The sequence below is a fragment of the Lolium rigidum genome, chromosome 1, assembly GCF_022539505.1.
Source record: "Lolium rigidum isolate FL_2022 chromosome 1, APGP_CSIRO_Lrig_0.1, whole genome shotgun sequence".
Taxonomy (NCBI): Eukaryota; Viridiplantae; Streptophyta; class Magnoliopsida; order Poales; family Poaceae; genus Lolium; species Lolium rigidum.
In genome coordinates, this window is record NC_061508.1 from 170,611,995 (window position 1) to 170,631,424 (window position 19,430).

Sequence of the window (19,430 nt, forward strand, 5' to 3'; positions counted from 1 at the left end):
TGCTAAAAGCTGCCGAGATTGAGATCAAGAAAGAGCACCAAGTGTTGATGGTCAACAAGACCACCAGCTTCAAGAAACAGGGCAAGTCTAAGGGAAAATTCAAGAAGGGTGGCAAGAAAGCTGCCACGCCTCCTATGAAACCTAAGAACGGCCCTAAGCCCGATGCCGAGTGCTATTACCGCAAGGAGAAGGGACACCGGAAGCGTAATTGCTCCAAGTATCCGGCTGATCCGAAGAGCGGCCTTGTCAAGAAGAAGAAAGAAGGTATATCCGATATACATGTTATAGATGTTTATCTCACCGGTTCTCGTTCTAGTACCCGGGTATTTGATACTCGGTTCGGTTGCTCATATCTCGTAACTCGAAACAGGAACTAAAGAATAAACGAAGACTACCGAAAGATGAAGTGACGATGCGCGTTGGAAATGGATCCAAAGTCGATGTGATCGCCGTCGGCACACTTCCTCTACATCTACCTTCGGGATTAGTTTTAAGCCTAAATAATTGTTATTTTGTACCCGCGTTGAGCATGAACATTATATCCGGATCTTGTTTAATGCAAGACGGTTATTCATTCAAGTCCGAGAATAATGGTTGTTCTATTTTTATGAATAATATTTTTTATGGTCGAGCACCACAAAAGAATGGCTTATTTCGTTAGATCTCGATAGTAGTGATACGCATATACATAACATTGATGCTAAACGAATTAAATTGAATGATAATTCTACTTATATGTGGCACTCGTCGTCTTGGTCATATTGGAGTGAAACGCATGAAGAAACTCCATACTCGATGGATTACTTGAATCACTTGACTTTGAGTCACTTGATAGATGCGAAGCATGTCTAATGGGAAAAATGACAAAGACTCCATTTTCTCGGTATGATGGAGCGAGCTACCGACTTATTGGAAATCATACATACCGATGTATGTGGACCAATGAGCGTAGCATCGCGCGGTGGTTATCGTTATGTTCTAACCTTCACGGATGATCCGAGTAGATATGGGTATATCTATTTCATGAAACATAAATCCGAAACTTTCGAGAAGTTTAAGGAATTCCAAAGTGAAGTAGAAAATCAACGTAACAAGAAGATCAAATTTCTACGATCTGATCGTGGAGGTGAATATCTGAGTTATGAGTTTGGCATGCATTTAAAGAAATGCGGAATACTTTCACAATTCACACCGCCGGGAACACCTCAACGAAACGGTGTATCCGAACGTCGTAATTGAACTCTCTTAGATATGGTTCGTTCTATGATGTCTCTTACTGATTTGTCGTTATCATTTTGGAGTTATGCATTAGAGACAGCCGCATTCACTTTAAATAGAGCACCATCAAAATCCGTAGAAACGACACCGTATGAATTATGGTTTAATAAGAAACCTAAGTCAGTCGTTCTCGAAAGTTTGGGGTTGCGAAGCCTATGTAAAGAAGTTACAACCGGACAAGCTAGAACCCAAAGCGGAGAAATGCGTCTTCATAGGATACCCTAAGGAAACTATAGGGTATACTTTCTATCACAAATCCGAAGGCAAAATCTTTGTTGCTAAGAACGGAACCTTTCTTGAGAAATAATTTCTCACTAAAGAAGTGACTGGAAGAAAAGTAGAACTCGATGAGATTGATGAATCTATACTCGTTGATCAGAGTAGCGCAAGACCGGAAGTTGTACCGGTACCGCCTACACCGGCAACAGAGGAAGCTAATGATAATGATCATGAAACTTCGAACGAGGAAACTATCGAACCTCGCGGATCGACAAGGGAATGTACCACTCCTGATTGGTATGATCCTTGTCTAAATGTCATGATTGTGGATAACAATGATGAGGACCCCGCGACGTATGAAGAAGCGATGATGAGCCCGTATTCCAACAAATGGCAAGAAGCCATGAAATCCGAAATGGGATCCATGTATGATAACAAAGTATGGACTTTGGTAGACTTACCCGATAGCCGAAAGGCTGTCGAGAATAAATGGATCTTCAAGAGAAAAACAGATGCTGATGGTAATATTACTGTCTATAAAGCTCGATTTGTCGCAAAGGGTTTCCGACAAATTCAAGGAGTTGACTACGATGAGACTTTCTCACCGGTAGCGAAGCTAAAATCTGTGAGGATTTTTGTTAGCAATAGCTGCATTTTTCGATTATGAGATTTGGCAGATGGATGTCAAAACGGCGTTCGTTAATGGAGACATTGAGGAAGAGTTGTATATGGTACAACCCAAAGGTTTTGTCGATCCTAAAAATGCTGATAAAGTATGCAAACTTCAGCGTTCAATCTATGGACTGAAGCAAGCATCAAGAAGTTGGAACCGACGCTTTGATAAGGTGATCAAAGACTTCGGGTTTATACAGTGTCATGGAGAGGCCTGTATTTACAAGAAAGTGAGTGGGAGCTCCGTAGCATTCCCGATACTATATGTAGATGACATATTATTGATCGGAAATGATATAGAACTATTAAGCAAGTGTTAAAGGTTATTTGAATAATAGTTTTTCAATGAAAGACCTTGGTGAAGCATCGTATATATTAGGCATCAAGATTTATAGAGATAGATCAAGACGCCTAATAGGGCTATCACAGAGTACATATCTGGACAAGATTCTAAAGAAGTTTAGAATGGACGAAAGTAAGAAAGGGTTCTTACCTATGTTACTGTGCAAAGTCTTGAGTAAGACTCAAGGACCGGCTACGGCAGAAGAAAGAGAAAGGATGAGTAAAATCCCCTATGCCTCGGCGATAGGATCTATCATGTATGCCATGCTATGTACTAGACCGGATATAGCACATGCTCGTTAGTTTGACTAGCAGATATCAAAGTGATCCAGGAATGGAACACTCGGACAGCGGTCAAGAATATCCCGAAGTACTTGAAAAGAACTAAGGATATGTTTCTTTGTTATGGAGGTGACCAAGAGCTCGTTGTAAGTGGTTACACCGATGCAAGTTGGAACACCGATCCCGATGACTCTAAGTCACAATCCGGGTACGTGTTTATATTGAATGGTGCTGCAGTAAGCCGGGCAAGCTCGAAGCAAGTGCACGGTGGCGAAGTCTTCAACGTAATCGGAGTACATAGCGGCTTCGCAGGCTTCATCAGAAGCGGTATGGATGAAGAGGTTCATTGTAGAGCTCGGTGTGGTTCCTAGTGCATTGGACCCATTAATCATTTACTGTGATAACATGGGTGCCATCGCCAATGCACAAGAGCCAAGGTCACACAAGAGGCTGAAGCATATCAAGCTGCGTTACCACTCGATTCGCGAATACATCGAAGATGGAGAAGTAAAGATTTGCAAAGTACACACTGATCCGAATGTAGCGGATCCGTTGACTAAAGCTCTCCCTAGGGCAAAGCATGACCAACACCGAATGCCATGGGTGTTAGGTATATTACAATGTAATCTAGATTATTGACTCTAGTGCAAGTGGGAGACTGAAGGAGATATGCCCTAGAGGCAATAATAAAGTGGTTATTATTTATATCTTTATGTTTATGATAAATGTTTATATATCATGCTATAATTGTATTAACCGAAACATTAGTACATGTGTGATATGTAGACAACAAGAAGTCCCTAGTATGCCTCTTAAACTAGCTTGTTGATTAATGGATGATTAGTTTCATAATCATGAACATTGGATGTTATTAATAACAAGGTTATATCATTATATGAATGATGTGATGGACACACCCAATTAAGCGTAGCATAAGATCTCTTCATTAAGTTATTTGCTATAAGCTTTCGATACATAGTTACCTAGTCCTTATGACCATGAGATCATGTAAATCACTTATACCGGAAAGGTACTTTGATTACACCAAACACCACTGCGTAAATGGGTGGCTATAAAGGTGGGATTAAGTATCCGGAAAGTATGAGTTGAGGCATATGGATCAACAAGTGGGATTTGTCCATCCCGATGACGGATAGATATACTCCGGGCCCTCTCGGTGGAATGTCATCTAATGTCTTGCAAGCATATGAATGAGTTCATAAGAGACCACATACCACGGTACGAGTAAAGAGTACTTGTCAGGAGACGAGGTTGAACAAGGTATAGAGTGATACCGAAGATCTAACCTCGAACAAGTAAAATATCGCGTGACAAAGGGAATTGGTATTGTATGTGAATGGTTCATTCGATCACTAAAAGTCATCGTTGAATATGTGGGAGCCATTATGGATCTCCAGATCCCGCTATTGGTTATTGGTCGGAGTGAGTACTCAACCATGTCCGCATAGTTCACGAACCGTAGGGTGACACACTTAAAGTTGGATGTTGAAATGGTAGTACTTGAATATGGAATGGAGTTCGAATATTTGTTCGGAGTCCCGGATGAGATCCCGGACATCACGAGGAGTTCCGGAATGGTCCGGAGAATAAGATTCATATATAGGATGTCATTTTATGTGAATTAAAATGTCGTGGAAGGTTCTATGGAAGGTTCTAGAAGGTTCTAGAAAAGTCCGGAAGAAACCACCAAGGAAGGTGGAGTCCACATGGGACTCCACCTCCATGGCCGGCCAACCCTAGTGGGGGAGGAGTCCCAAGTGGACTCCCCCTTAGGTGGCCGGCCACCCGCCCATATGGGAGGTGGAACTCCCACCTCAAGTGGGAGTCCTAGCTTGGCTAGGTTTCCCCTCCATATGGAAGGTTTTGGTTTCGGGTCTTATTCGAAGACTTGGAGTCCAACACTTGGGGTTCCACCTATATAATGAGGGGCCAAGGGAGGGGGCCGGCCACCCCAAGACCACAACCTGGCCGCCCCATTGAAGTGGCCGGCCACCCCTCCCAAACCCTAGCCGCCCCCTCTCCTCCATATCTTCCGCGTAGCTTTAGCGAAGCTCCGCCGGAGTTCTCCACCGCCACCGACACCACGCCGTCGTGCTGTCGGATTCAAGAGGAGCTACTACTTCCGCTGCCCGCTGGAACGGGAGGTGGACGTCGTCTTCATCAACAACCGAACGTGTGACCGAGTACGGAGGTGCTGCCCGTTCGTGGCGCCGGAACCGGTCGTGATCAAGATCTTCTACGCGCTTTTGCAAGCGGCAAGTGAACGTCTACCGCAGCAACAAGAGCCTCCTCTTGTAGGCTTTGGAATCTCTTCAAGGGTGAGACTCGATACCCCCTCGTTGCTACCGTCTTCTAGATTGCATCTTGGCTTGGATTGCGTGTTCGCGGTAGGAAAATTTTTGTTTTCTATGCAACGTTATCCTACAAGCCGACTGACCGCGTTGCCACGCATAGGAAGCCAGGGACACACGACGGGCATGCACACACATGGTCAACACGTGCCCAACTCAGTTGGTGCACCAAGCAAAAATTTAGGCTTCCCAGAAGGTGTCTTGAACTCGAACTCGAGTTCGAGTCACGAAATGCGGCGTGGCAAGGCGGGCGGCGGAGGAGGAGGAGTGCGCGAGGAATCCTTATCTTCTCACTCACTTGGAAGGACTAGAAGAGCAGCCCTTATATATTACTTCAACTCCCTCTCAACTAGCAATGTGAGACTAAACTTTGTCCCCCAAGGCTGTCCCTAAGCCAACGTGATAGGTATTGAGATTTTAGGAATTGTAGGCTACGTGGGATGGCTTACTGGGCTGCCAGCCCATCTACATCCAATATATAGTGGATTATTAAGTGTAGGGCATCAACATGGTCCACCAACTCATTTGATGTCGTTCAGTTCAAGCGGTGCACCAACCGCCTTGGAGCCATTTTATGTTGGATTTCATTAACTGCTGCAATGCATGTGACTATATATAACACTCAGTAGCTATTGATTGACCTATAGTCCAAGAGAAGATCTAGGCAGTAAGATAAGTAGTGTCGAGATAAGATGACCTAAGTTGATGAGGGTAAGAGCAAATGCAAAATGCATACATGGGCGTGGGAGGTACTGGCAAAGTATTGGATACATTAGCCAACCACTCCATCTGACACGAAAGTGGAAGATAGGCTGAACCGAACAAAGGCTCTCTGACAATGAACGCGTCCCGACGTGGACTGGCCAGTTTTGTGCTTTTTGCTACATGTTTTGTTTGCCTTCAGAATATCAGCTGGATCATATGCAACGAAAAAATAGCACACTATTTTGACGTTTTAGCGCCGCGTATTTGTAGAGTGAATGCTACGTTATGTACATATGGCTCGCTACAACGCTAATCCTGCTATTAGCGGCCCTATTTTTTGTAGCATTGTAGCGACACTATTTTCGCAGAGAAATCGAGCAGCCGACTTGCCAGTTTAGACCCTTTGGTCCATGAGCCGCAAAAATCCCCATACTCACATGATAGGTCATCAACCATGGAACCACATCTATAGCTCCCACTCCTACTCACATGATATGTACATGTTGAAGAAGTATGAACATCACAACAAGTAAGAGCTGCTTCTGCAAAAAAAAAAAGATTGTCAGCCTAAGAATAAGAAAATGCTTCAAATTTTTCATGATGATGAGCTGCAATCTTCGGGTTCTTCTGAATCGGATGATGATCCCATGCATCCTACATCTAGTTCATCTAATTTTGATTAATTACTACTTCTGCTACGTTGTTGGCTCATTATTTGTTTATCTGCTCTATGCATGTTGGCTGGTTAGTTGTCTACTTATCTTTCTTAAATCTTAATTATCTATCTAGTTCTTAACTATGGTTGTTGAATTATTTATGTTACTTGTTAGACGGTGACAAATCTTTGTCTTCCATTGTGATCTGGACTTTGTCAATTTGATCTGTTGACCATTGTGATCTGGACAATTTTTTTAGCTCCTGGAATCCTTAGTATGCATGCTATATTTATCATTTTTTATATTTTTTTTGTAAAACTATATTTTGTAAAATAGAGCGCTATTAGCACGTTATAACGTGCTGTTATCACCAGGATTTAACCGCGATCAGGAGGTGGGCCGCGATCAAGATGGGTTTGGAAGAGTATGTATGGAAAATCCTGAAGCGGCCTGACACGAAGGAATTGGGCTGAATTGCCCGTGTATCTTTATGGTAGATTGTATGTTAGATTAAAAGTTAGAGTTTGTCTCGTGCACGGTTAGTGCACGCCCGCATTAGAGAGTCCGCTGGACTATAAATATGTACCTAGGGTTTATGGAATAAACAACAACTCACGTTCAACCCCAAAAACAAACCAATCTCGGCGCATCGCCAACTCCTTCGTCTCGAGGGTTTCTATCGGGTAGCGACATGCTGCCTAGATCGCATCTTGCGATCTAGGCAGCACAAGCCCCACGTTGTTCATGCGTTGCTCGTATCGAAGCGCTTTTGATGGCGAGCAACGTAGTTATCATTAGATGTGTTAGGGTTAGCATTGTTCTTCGTTTAAGCATGCTTACGTAGTGCAACCCTTGCATATCTAGCCGTCCTCACGCCTATCTCAGGTGTGGGGGCGGCACCCCGCTTGATCATTATTTAGTAGATCTGATCCGTTACGATTGTTCCTTGTTCTACAAGGATTAGTTTAATATCTGGCAATAGTTTGGCCTTACAAAGGGGGGAGGATCCCGTGGCACGTAGGGTGGCGTTCGCAAGTCCTAAACGGGATGTTCCTAGGATCAACTTCATGTTGGTTTTTTGGCCTTGTTTAGGATCGGCTTACGGGCACCGTGCGTGGCCATCCGGCCCAACCTCGGAGTAGGATGATCCGGTTATGCGGTGAAAACCCTAAATCGTCGTAGATCTCATTAGCTTCATCTTGATCAAGCAGGACCACCAAGTATTCGTGCACCCCGTACGGATCATGGGTGGATCGGCTCTTTGAGCCGATTCACAAGATAACCTGAGAGCCGATCGAGGCTCGTATTTAACGTTTACATGTATGCCCTGCAGGAAACTAAGCGAGACAACCTCATCACCTTCCTGACCAGGTATAGGTCAGGTGGCACGCCCTTGCACTTCGCAACGCCGCGTGTGACCAGAAGAGCATTGCGGGCCGTCGCTCGGAGGGGTCTCAGCCAGCCGCAGCTCTAGGCTCCCCCCGCTCTACGGCTGTTGACAAGGCCGCTGCCCGCCGGTGGGTTTTGGCGATCAACACATTCGCGCACGCCCGGTGGGACAATCGTCTACATCAACCACATCGCCATCTACATCCGACGATGGCGGACGGCACGCCGGCTCACCTACGAGGATCCGCCCGACGACCTCAAGAAGCAATACAACGAGCTCAAGGCTACCCTCGAAGCCGACCTCATCGGCTCTTTTCGCAGAACCCGTTCCGGTGGCATCGGATGGAAGGGGTTCTCACCGAAGGTGCACTCGATGGGGTAGACCTTTCTTCCCCGTCGGAGGAACGCACCGGGGTCCGCGGCGGGAGATCAATTACCTGGTGGCTCACTCGCTACACCGCCACTCTGAGAACTTGGTCAACGTGCTGGAGCGTGTCGCTCTGCGCGTGATCCAGGAGATCATGAGCCACCAGTACTCGCCGTCAGGACCAGCTCTCGGGACTCATCAAGGAGAGTTGCCTTTCCAGCCCCGTCCACCGCTGCCGTTTGCGTTGGCAGCACCTGCTGAAGTGCCGACTACACCGGCATTCCTCGTCTACAGAATTGGTGGCGACCCCAGTGACTACCAGTTCTTAATGGAGGCACCTAAGGAGATCCCTCATGGATACGCATGCATGTATGTGCCGGATTGTGGTGACTGGGCACTCACGAACCAGGCCACAACATCGGGGACTCCGGCGAAGACAGGAGGAACGTCGGCGACAGAGCGTACGTGGCTAACTAAATACGCCACACCGACGAAACTCCCGAGCCCAGCTCCTGCAGCCGGCTCGGAGCTGGAAAAGCAAACGTGGCAGGCCAAGTACGCCACCCCGGCGAATCTTCGCAGTGCAACTCCTACGGCCAGCACAGCGGATCGGATCGGTACTATACCGAGAGACCGGTTCGGCATGATGCCGAAAAGAAGGGCGGTCGGCTATTCCAAGCCGTACCCTGACGATTACGAGATGATCCCGCTGCCACCAAAATATCGGCTCCCCGACTTCTCCAAATTCAGTGGATCGGATGGCTCCAGCTCCATCGAGCACGTCGCCCGATATTTGGCTCAACTAGGACCGGCTTCGGTTGTCGGATCAGCTACGCGTGAGGCTCTTTTCACGGTCCCTCACGGGATCGGCTTTTGGATGGTACACCTCTCGCCGGCGAACTCCATCCAGTCTTGGAAGCAATTGGAAGAACAGTTCCATATGCAATACCATTCAGAAGCTTCCGAGTCTGGCATTGCCAATCTAGCACAACTACGCCAGAAGCGCGGGGAAACGGTGACAGAATACATCCAGCGCTTCAGGAATCTTAGGAACCGATGTTATTCGGTTCGTATAACTGAAAAGGAAGCAGTCGAGTTGGCAGTAGCAGTGCCTTGCAACACAGCTCAAGGACATGGCCTCCCAAGCAGATTATCCCTCGCCGGCGCACATGGTTCGAAACTATCGGCATATGAACAGCGCCACCCCGACCTGTACCAAGACAAGTTCAAGCGTGCGTAGTCATGGTCGATACGGAGGAGGATGAAGTGCCCGCGGGAGGCCAAGAGATAGCAGATGGCTGAGTGGACTCGGGGAGGAACCCCCGTGGCCTCGCAAATGGGTGAAGCCACCGGGGCCGCCCGTGGGATTTGATTTTGACGTGACCAAGACCGAACAAATCTTCGACCTCCTGCTCAAGGAGAAACAGCTTGACGGTTCTCGAAGGTCTCAAGTTCCCCACGGCGAAAGAGCTAAACGGAAAGCCGTACTGCAAATTCCACAACTCGCTTTCCCATGCCACCAACGACGGCCGGGTGTGGCGTCAGCACATCCAAGCGGCGATAGAGAAGGGGCGGCTAATTTTCAACCAGTACGCCATGAAGGTCGACACCCAACCCTTCCCCGCCGTTAACATGGTAGAAATCACCTACCCTGAAGGTTGCCAGCCAGGTCCCTCGTTCAGCATCAACATGGTAGGACCCGGAAACCACTCGGCAAAGATGGAGATGAGGGCAGCTGCTCTCACAGCAAGGATACGAAGAGGCCGCTCCACGCGATCGGCTCCGTCATGATGGCAAGCGCTATGTCACGGAGGGAGAGGTGAAGAATATAAGATATCGGCGACCCCTCTCTGATCATCTCCTCAACAAATATGTTAGTCAGTATGGTCAACGCCGGCGACCCAATTACGGTGATAGAGAAGATCGTTTGGCTAGAGAAGCCAGAAGATATCGTCGGCAGGATCACGATGAGGAGGAGCACGAGCGCTATGCCACGGAAGCATCAAGGGAGCAAGACGACAACGCCAGGCATTGGGACTGCCCCTTCTTCGTACACTCGCTGGGATTCAGGAATGAGCCGATTGCCCACAATCGGCAATTGCCCGAATGCAATCAGAAAAAGAAGGAGGCAGCCAACGTGTCTGTGTTCGAGCGCTTAGGGCCTCTCCCGCCACAAAGCAAACGCGCTGAGTCACCTCGTTGGGCAGATCTTGAAGATTCGGAAGACGAGGGAGAAGTGGAAGAAGACAGTACCACCGGCCAAGGTGGTGCCCCGACGGACTCAGCCGTTCCCGTAAGCGCAGGGTTCAGCGATTGCGCGGCCCGGAGGAAGCCGAAAGGTTGTACCTGCATACGCTAAGAAAGGCACGGCCCGATCTCGGCCGCAAAGGTTCAGCGAACCCCGGATGAAGAGGGTCGTCCACGGAAAATGGAGTGGCGCCCCAAACAGAGGAAAGCCGATGATGAGACATCGGCCGGCACAAACATGGTACTCGTCTTGCCGACGGAGCGTAGCGCTCCACGACTCTACGGAGCACACAAGGTGGACGACAGCAGGCGCATCAAGTCAGAGGTTGGGTTGGTTTCATCCAGCCTGGCCAAGTAGCAAGATCAAACCAATGGGCAAACCAGGAGAGGCTGATCCTTGTGATCGGCCCCAAAAAATTTACGAAGGGAACTTACAAAACCTTCAACAAACAAGCAACGTGGAGGCCGATTCCAGCAATCGGCCAAAATTATCCTCACCTACCTTTCTACCTGGGTTCAACATGTTATCCAACAGAGCCGATACCATCAATTTTCTTGACAGAATCGGCTCAGGGGGGCACCCAGGTATATGAAAATACGAGGATATGCAACAGAAGCTTCCCATCTTTTGTTGATGGGTATTAGAATATGGGGGCCGATGTACAGGTCGGCCGTAAAAAAAAAATGAAAATTCGAAAATTTTCGAGCACAGCCGATGCAAGCAGACATCGACTTCAGAATCAAGAAACAGCCGATGTGTAGCCATCGACTCCAGGACTTCCAACCTGTGGGGTTAGTGCAGCTGAAACGAAAAATTATCGGCTGACAGAGGAAGAAAGAGGATCGGCTGTGGCACATTCTCGCCTCGAGTAAGAGCTCGGGGGGCAGCTCACCTTGAAGGCTTTCCGCTTAGAGAAGCCGATTTGTGTTCAAATCGGCTGACGCTGCATAAGGGACTTCCCCACACACGATCAGGCCCAGGTCTACACAATTCATGCGCGTATTCCTCGTCTCTGTTTTGCATTGGCTGAGACTCGGGGGGCAACAGGCCTGGTAGATCGCTCTGTTGGAGGACCGATGCGTTGTTATCGGCTTATTACACATTGGCAAAGAGGGCAAATCGGCAAGGTCAGTAGGAGAGGCAAATCGGCTCAATCAAACTCAGAAGAAATCGGCAAAATCAAAGTGGGGAACAGTTCTTCATTGATAGGCGGGATTTCTTACATAAAAAGCTGAATTGCTCTCAAAAGGAAATACGAGGGGGTACATTGCCCCATCTACCACTACTGACCCTATGACAGAGGTCCTATCTACGGGCCGTCATTGTCCTCATCATCATCATCCGAGCTCTCATCGGCACTGCTGCCGATGGGCTCCTCGTCGCTACTCCCGTAGCCCTCCACGGGGGCCTCATCCCCGTCTTCGTCGTCGCTCGTCGTCGTCGTCCCACCACATGCGAAGGCGCTTTGCTGGTGGGTAGCCCTCGAGGGAGTCGTCGTCATCGTCCTCCTCCTCCTCTTCTTCCTCCACCACCCCCTCGGAGGAGGTGAAGTCGTCCCAGGAGAAGCGATCGTCGTCGCTCTCCTCCTCCGATTCCCCACCGGCGAGGAAACGGAGGTCGCTCTCCCCGTCCGTCGAGGACTGGTCGTCCTCGGACCAGATGGAGAAGTCATGGTCTGACTCCTCCCCGGCCTCAATGGCGCGGCGGATGTTGGCCGCATGGGCCTCTTGTGGGCTGGGTGCTGGCATCGGTTCGGGGGAAGAGGATTCAAAGGAAAGTCCCGACGAGGCAGAGGAGGAAGAAGACATGGTGCGCAGAAGGGTTTTTGGGGTGCCGATGGTTGGAACAGAGGAAGGAGATGAAGGAAGCTAATCAATCGGCGCAGTTAAATAACGAGAAGCCTGGTGAGGATTTAATGTATAAGTTCCCGAGGAGATGACGCCGGGGTTATCGAATTTTGCAGAGAAGCTGAGAAGACAGGGCATAATGATGATGGATACTGCAACAGCTCTGCTCTGCCACGACATGACCCGACGAGAGCGTAATGATTTTGGAAATTCCATTTCCAAAATCAGGGGGGCATGTGTTATCACCAGGATTTAACCGCGATCAGGAGGTGGGCCGCGATCAAGATGGGTTTGGAAGAGTATGTATGGAAAATCCTGAAGCGGCCTGACACGAAGGAATTGGGCTGAATTGCCCGTGTATCTTTATGGTAGATTGTATGTTAGATTAAAAGTTAGAGTTTGTCTCGTGCACGGTTAGTGCACGCCCGCATTAGAGAGTCCGCTGGACTATAAATATGTACCTAGGGTTTATGGAATAAACAACAACTCACGTTCAACCCCAAAAACAAACCAATCTCGGCGCATCGCCAACTCCTTCGTCTCGAGGGTTTCTATCGGGTAGCGACATGCTGCCTAGATCGCATCTTGCGATCTAGGCAGCACAAGCCCCACGTTGTTCATGCGTTGCTCGTACCGAAGCGCTTTTGATGGCGAGCAACGTAGTTATCATTAGATGTGTTAGGGTTAGCATTGTTCTTCGTTTAAGCATGCTTACGTAGTGCAACCCTTGCATATCTAGCCGTCCTCACGCCTATCTCAGGTGTGGGGGCGGCACCCCGCTTGATCATTATTTAGTAGATCTGATCCGTTACGATTGTTCCTTGTTCTACGAGGATTAGTTTAATATCTGCAATAGTTTGGCCTTACAAAGGGGGGGAGGATCCTGTGGCACGTAGGGTGGCGTTCGCAAGTCCTAAACGGGATGTTCCTAGGATCAACTTCATGTTGGTTTTTTGGCCTTGTTTAGGATCGGCTTACGGGCACCGTGCGTGGCCATCTGGCCCAACCCGGAGTAGGATGATCCGGTTATGCGGTGAAAACCCTAAATCGTCGTAGATCTCATTAGCTTCATCTTGATCAAGCAGGACCACCAAGTATTCGTGCACCCCGTACGGATCATGGGTGGATCGGCTCTTTGAGCCGATTCACGAGATAACCCGAGAGCCGATCGAGGCTCGTATTTAACGTTTACATGTATGCCCCGCAGAAACTAAGCGAGGCAACCTCATCACCTTCCCGACCAGGTATAGGTCAGGGTGGCACGCCCTTGCACTTCGCAACGCCGCGTGTGACCAGAAGAGCATTGCGGGCCGTCGCTCGGAGGGGTCTCAGCCAGCCGCAGCTCTAGGCTCCCCCCGGCTCTACAGTGTTGACAAGGCCGCTGCCCGCCGGTGGGTTTTGGCAGTCAACACGTGCATAGCATATTCTGAAAGACCACACTATTTCATGACAATGAGCAAGCCCAATATTAGCATGTGCAAAACCTTTGATGGCACAAGGCCCCCATTATACATTAATCAGCAGTGTTAATGAAAAATGATTACGCAGAAAACTTAATTTCTCGTGCAAGATATCCCTGGGTAACTACTCCCAACACCCATGTGTTGATGCAGTGCAAGTGGTTATATATTATGCTCCTAACTAGCGAATGATCCATATATAGTCCAAGAAACGAAAGCACAAAAATGAGTAGTGCCCACTTGTGCTGAGTTAATGAGGGTAAAATCAGTCCAAAATGTAGACATGGGTGTGAGAAATACCAGTAAAGTGTTGCATGTACAAGCTAATTACGGTGATCCTGCATACCACTGCATATGGTGTAGTAAAACTAAAATATTGCAGGTCCAAAGTTACTCCTTCATTCAGGTGCTGACTAAGAATTTTTTAATTTTGAGAGGGTTTCAAAAATTCTCACTCTTCCAAATGGTTAGGGAGGGCGGCGTAGAGGGAATTTAAACATGGTTTCGCCCTAATTTAAAATTTTGCATATAATTGTTCGCTAGGATAGGCATGATACAACGACGTGGAGCGATAAAATATGTAAATATCGGAGGGTCTCATGGACAATTATGTCCAAACTTTTTTAATCCATATGTTCCACTCCTTACTATTGTCTTTATACTTTTGGACCCGATCACCAGCTAACACCTTACCCAATGGTTAGACATCAAAAAATAAGGATCCAAAGCTTTTAACATTAGTAATCTACATGAATTTTCACTCGATGGGGTAATTAGTGTCATAAATGCATAACTAGAGGGTAAAAAGTGAAATTCACTCGCTAAAATATACAAATTCCAAGGTATTATATGAAAGAAACCAGGAGATATACAAAAAAAAATCTGCATGTTATGGTGTGGGGGTGGGGGGCAAGCCCCTTCTGGTCTCATGTCTCCACCAGTGTTTTCATTACAAGCCAACATCATAAAAATGTTGTTTATGTTCCTCGGTACAGGGAGCTTGTGTAACAATTAAAAGATCAACTTGTGGTACCGAAGCTGAATGTTAGAACTATCTCTAGTGTTATTCATCTACTATTGATGCTACAGCAATGCTCTACTAATACTAGTGTTCCACACCGTAGGTAATGTAGTAGTCGACTCCTACCACGCAACTTTAAAGATTGACTCTTCTTAGTAAACCTCCTATGCTTCTTGCTAGATAGCAGGTGTCTCCTTGTCCGATCCAGCGCCTAGCTAAGCAAGAGTTTTGGTAATATTAGTGATGAGTACAACATACTCACAAGTTTAGATATTGTAAGGTAAATGTTTGAATGCTCTTGCTATAATGTGACCGCAGGTCACCACCTAATGCAGGTTTTGACAATCATTTGTTCCAAAGTAAAGTTCTTTTAGAAAACTATGTCCGTTGTACTCCACAGATTGTTAGAACTTGTGGTTCCTTTTCTGCAGTGATCGCAGTTCTTTCCCATGATAGGGGGTGATGTGCTCAAATTATTTACACTCTATATAGGTGCACTACTTTGCCCATAAAAGTCCGCTAGCTGTTATATCAGGTGATCGATCTAATTCACGTTTTCATGGTATGAGTTTAGGTCAAGGGTTCTGAGCCATAATGTTCCATCCCCGCGAAGCTGCGTATCTGCCCAGTCGTAATGTGGTAGGTTTTCTACGACCCACATTACCCCTCCTAGGACGAATAGAACCCTTAACTTAGCAATGGTTGGGAATATTACAATGATATGGTTAACTCATGGATATCACATGACCAACTCATGCACATCATATGACCAACTCTTCGCCATGTGTAGTATCGGTCTGAGGATATGCGACATGAAGAAGGTACAATTGACTTGTCCGTCCCATACCAAATCGTGTGGTTAGCGTTATCTATATGGCCCTATAATGCATGCCAACATTTGTTATTATTCCTAGATTCATAAACTTGACACAATGAAAGCTCCACCACAACAATATCATGCTTGCTTACATTGCCCAACATTTAGTTAGTTCATCACTATAGAAAGTAGTAGTTTATTTCAATGCATGTAGCACAATATAAATAGATTACCGTATCTTGATAAATAAATAACCAAATCACATGAGTAAAAAATAACGTTCCTTGTAACTAGAAGACGACATAGTTGAAAAAATCTCATATATGTCAAAAACCTCGGGTTTTGAAAGAAACATCACTTTTTGGTGAGGAAAAATTTATAAGAGTTGGATATATGCTATTATGCATAAGTATGACATGTTGTTTAGTTCCCAGTAATTCCCAAATATTGATTAGAGAATTTTATTAGTTTCCTTTAGGATTAGTTTTCTTTGGGTTTGATAGAATTTATTTCCATTTATTAACCTTGGTTGATCTATATAATCATTAATATAATCTTATATAGTTATTTTAAAATACTCTCGTACTTTTCTAGATTTTCTATAAATTATTCCCATAATTATTGAAATTAAACTTTAATTTTCCCTATTATGGAGTAGTAAATTCCATATTCCTAGTCAAGTCTTTTAATACTTAATTGGGACTTAAATAGCATTTGTAATATTTTTAAAGATCAATAAGTATTTTAAAGTATTTTTAGGTGTTCAATTATATTTTTGTGAAAATTGTTAAAACTAAATTTTAGTTTATCTGATTATAAGATGTGTAAGTTGCTAAATTAACCTTTCAAGTACTTGGTACTTACTTAAAACTTGAATAATGTTTACAGTATTTAAATAATAAAATTAGTTTTATGTATTATTAGTATTATTGCATTATTTTAGGAAAACTCCAATTGACAACTGGCTAGCTACAGCCGGAACAGAGGAGAGCGCGTACGTTTATTTCTTTACTGCACGACACCACCACCTGCTCCTCTCCGCCAATGTCGCTTCTCGTTTCACATGGGTTCCGCTACTCCTTCGGGCTTGCTCCTCTTCGCTAGCGCCGCTAGCCTGGTACTACTCCTCTCGCGAGGGCGTCTCTGCTTCTCTAGGTCGGGTGCTCTGCTCCATGGTCATCGCTTGTTCGCACTAGACGTCGTTGTTGCACCTCCCTCCGTGCCAGCAGCCTCCCATACCTCTCTCCTCAAGGGCATAGCTTCCAATCGCCACCGCCAGCAACAAGAACAACATGGGTGAGCTCACCAAGGAGGCCATGGACCGTGAGGTGCCCAATCTTCTCTGTACTTAGAGAACACAACACCCCACGACTGCATTGGGCAGGGGTTCACTCAATCTAGCTCGGATACCTCCAGTGTAGCGGATTCTTGGTTGGTAGCTCAAATGGCAGTGCCTGCATTAGCGATGACAAAGAAGGTCAACTTTTGGAAATTTCTATGTTACATACGGTGTTGCGATTTTCTACATTTGTGAATAGGTTTTATTGTGAAGTATAGTAAAAGTGCTACAATAATTTTTCTACGTATGCTACAAAAAGACTGCACCAATTTTACATACGTGTTTCTGTAATGTTGGATAAGTTAGACAAAAATGTTAGATGTATTGCAAAGAAATGTTGCAAACCATGTCATGTTTTTAAAAATACAACATTTAAAAAATTACAATTGGGATTTATTTGCAGCAAAATCGGTGGTTGCTACGTACATGATGACTACTACCTCCGTCCCGGTTTAACAGGCGCGCACGCAACCCAAAAAATTACTTTGACCATTATTTTGGTCAATAAAATATGAAATATATGTTGAAAATTTTATATCATTATAAACCTTTTTTCAATGCGAATCGAATGGTATAAATTTTTTAGACATCTAATTTATATTTTGTTAACTAAATTAATGGTCAAACTTTGTCTTCAACTGCCTGCGCGCATGTTAAACTGAGACGGGGAGAGTAGTGTTTTTCTTATTTTATGCTATATATTTAAAAAGATTATCAATTGTTGGGTTATAAATTTTGTTAGGGCTGAATGTGTGTAGTCTAAAGGTTTGGGCCGAAGCCCGCTAAGCTCTTATGACCATATAAGTGTGAGCTATGTGGCGTCCACTCTTGCTCTAGGTGAACAACACTAGTGTCGATAGGGGTGTGCTTGAAGTTAATCCAAGTCCCATCTTCCAAATGGTCGGATAAAGTAACAGTGACTAATGGCTTTTTTCGATAAGGGGCGCTTTATTACTCAAAAAATGTTTTAAGCATTATTACACCCAGCTTCTGCATAACCAGGATACACACAGCCGTTTAGATGTCCAGAAATCATCGACATGAGATACATAAAACGATATAAAAAGCCAACTACTATGACGCTCCGTTGGCTTCAATCCTACGATTATGCAGCCACCCATGTTGGGAAATAAACTCCGTGACCGTGTTCTCCAATCGTGTAGACACCTCCATAAAGAGGTTGCGATCCGCCAAACGCTGAAGTAGCGACCATGAACGGAGCAAAGTCGTACACCGGTAGATGACCTGCATAAGAGAGGAAGTTTTGTCATTAAAAACCTTATCATTTCTACATAGTCAAAGCGACCATTCAATCGCTCCCACTCTGATAATCGTTTTGTACCTAGAATCCAACCCATTTAGCCAATTGCCAAAAATGTTTGCAATGCTACGAGGAGGGTATAAGGTAGAACCTATCTGAATGATTGACCATATAGATCGAGCAACTCGACAATTGAAGAAAATGTGTTTTATTGTCTCGTCTTCGTGACAGAACACACATTTCGTACAACCTTGCCAGTTGCGCTTTACAAGGTTATCTTTAGTAAGAATCACACCTCTACGAAGATACCATGCAAAAACTTTTGTTTTTAGGGGTATCTTCATCTTCCAGATGCATTTATTATTTAGTACCGGTTGTGAAGAGAGGCATAATGCTTTGTACATGGAGCTAACCGAAAATATTCCATTTTTTGTGAGACTCCAACGGAATTCATCCATCCCCTCAACCAGCTGGATTGAACCTAGCCGCTCAAGTAGTTCATTCCAAGAAGCTAGTCGGGGACCGACAAGATCTCGCATGAACGTCATAGAGGGGAGAGAAGATTCCATGACCTTCTACAAGGTATCCCCTTTATGACGAACTATACTGTACAAAGCCGGATACTGTTCACGAAGAGTGGTTGTTCCCAACTAACGATCCTCCGAAAACCGTATCTCCGCCCCATTCTTGATGAAGAAAGAACCAAATGGGAAACGGTGCTTCTTAGTTGCCATGATGCCAACCCAAAAATGTGAATCTCCTGGTTTCCAAATAACCTGAGAGATCGCCTTTGAGCCAACATACTTTTTCCGCAATAGTTGCTGCCATACTCCATCCTCCGTTAACAACCTGGCCAGCCATTTACCAAGCAAAGCACTGTTCTTAACTTCAAGATTGTGAGCTCCAATTCCACCTTGATCTTTCGGACGGCATATAACACTCCATTTAGTTAACCGGTACTTTTTTTTCTCACTATCCACTTGCCAAAAGAATCTTGATTGGAAATAATCCAATTTATGTAAGACTCCTTTCGGTAACTGGAAGAAAGAAATTATATACAGTACCATATTTGTGATTACCGAATTAATGAGAACTAATCTTTCACCAAGGGATAGTAATTTTCCTTTTCAACTAGTAAGACGTTTTTGAAGTCTT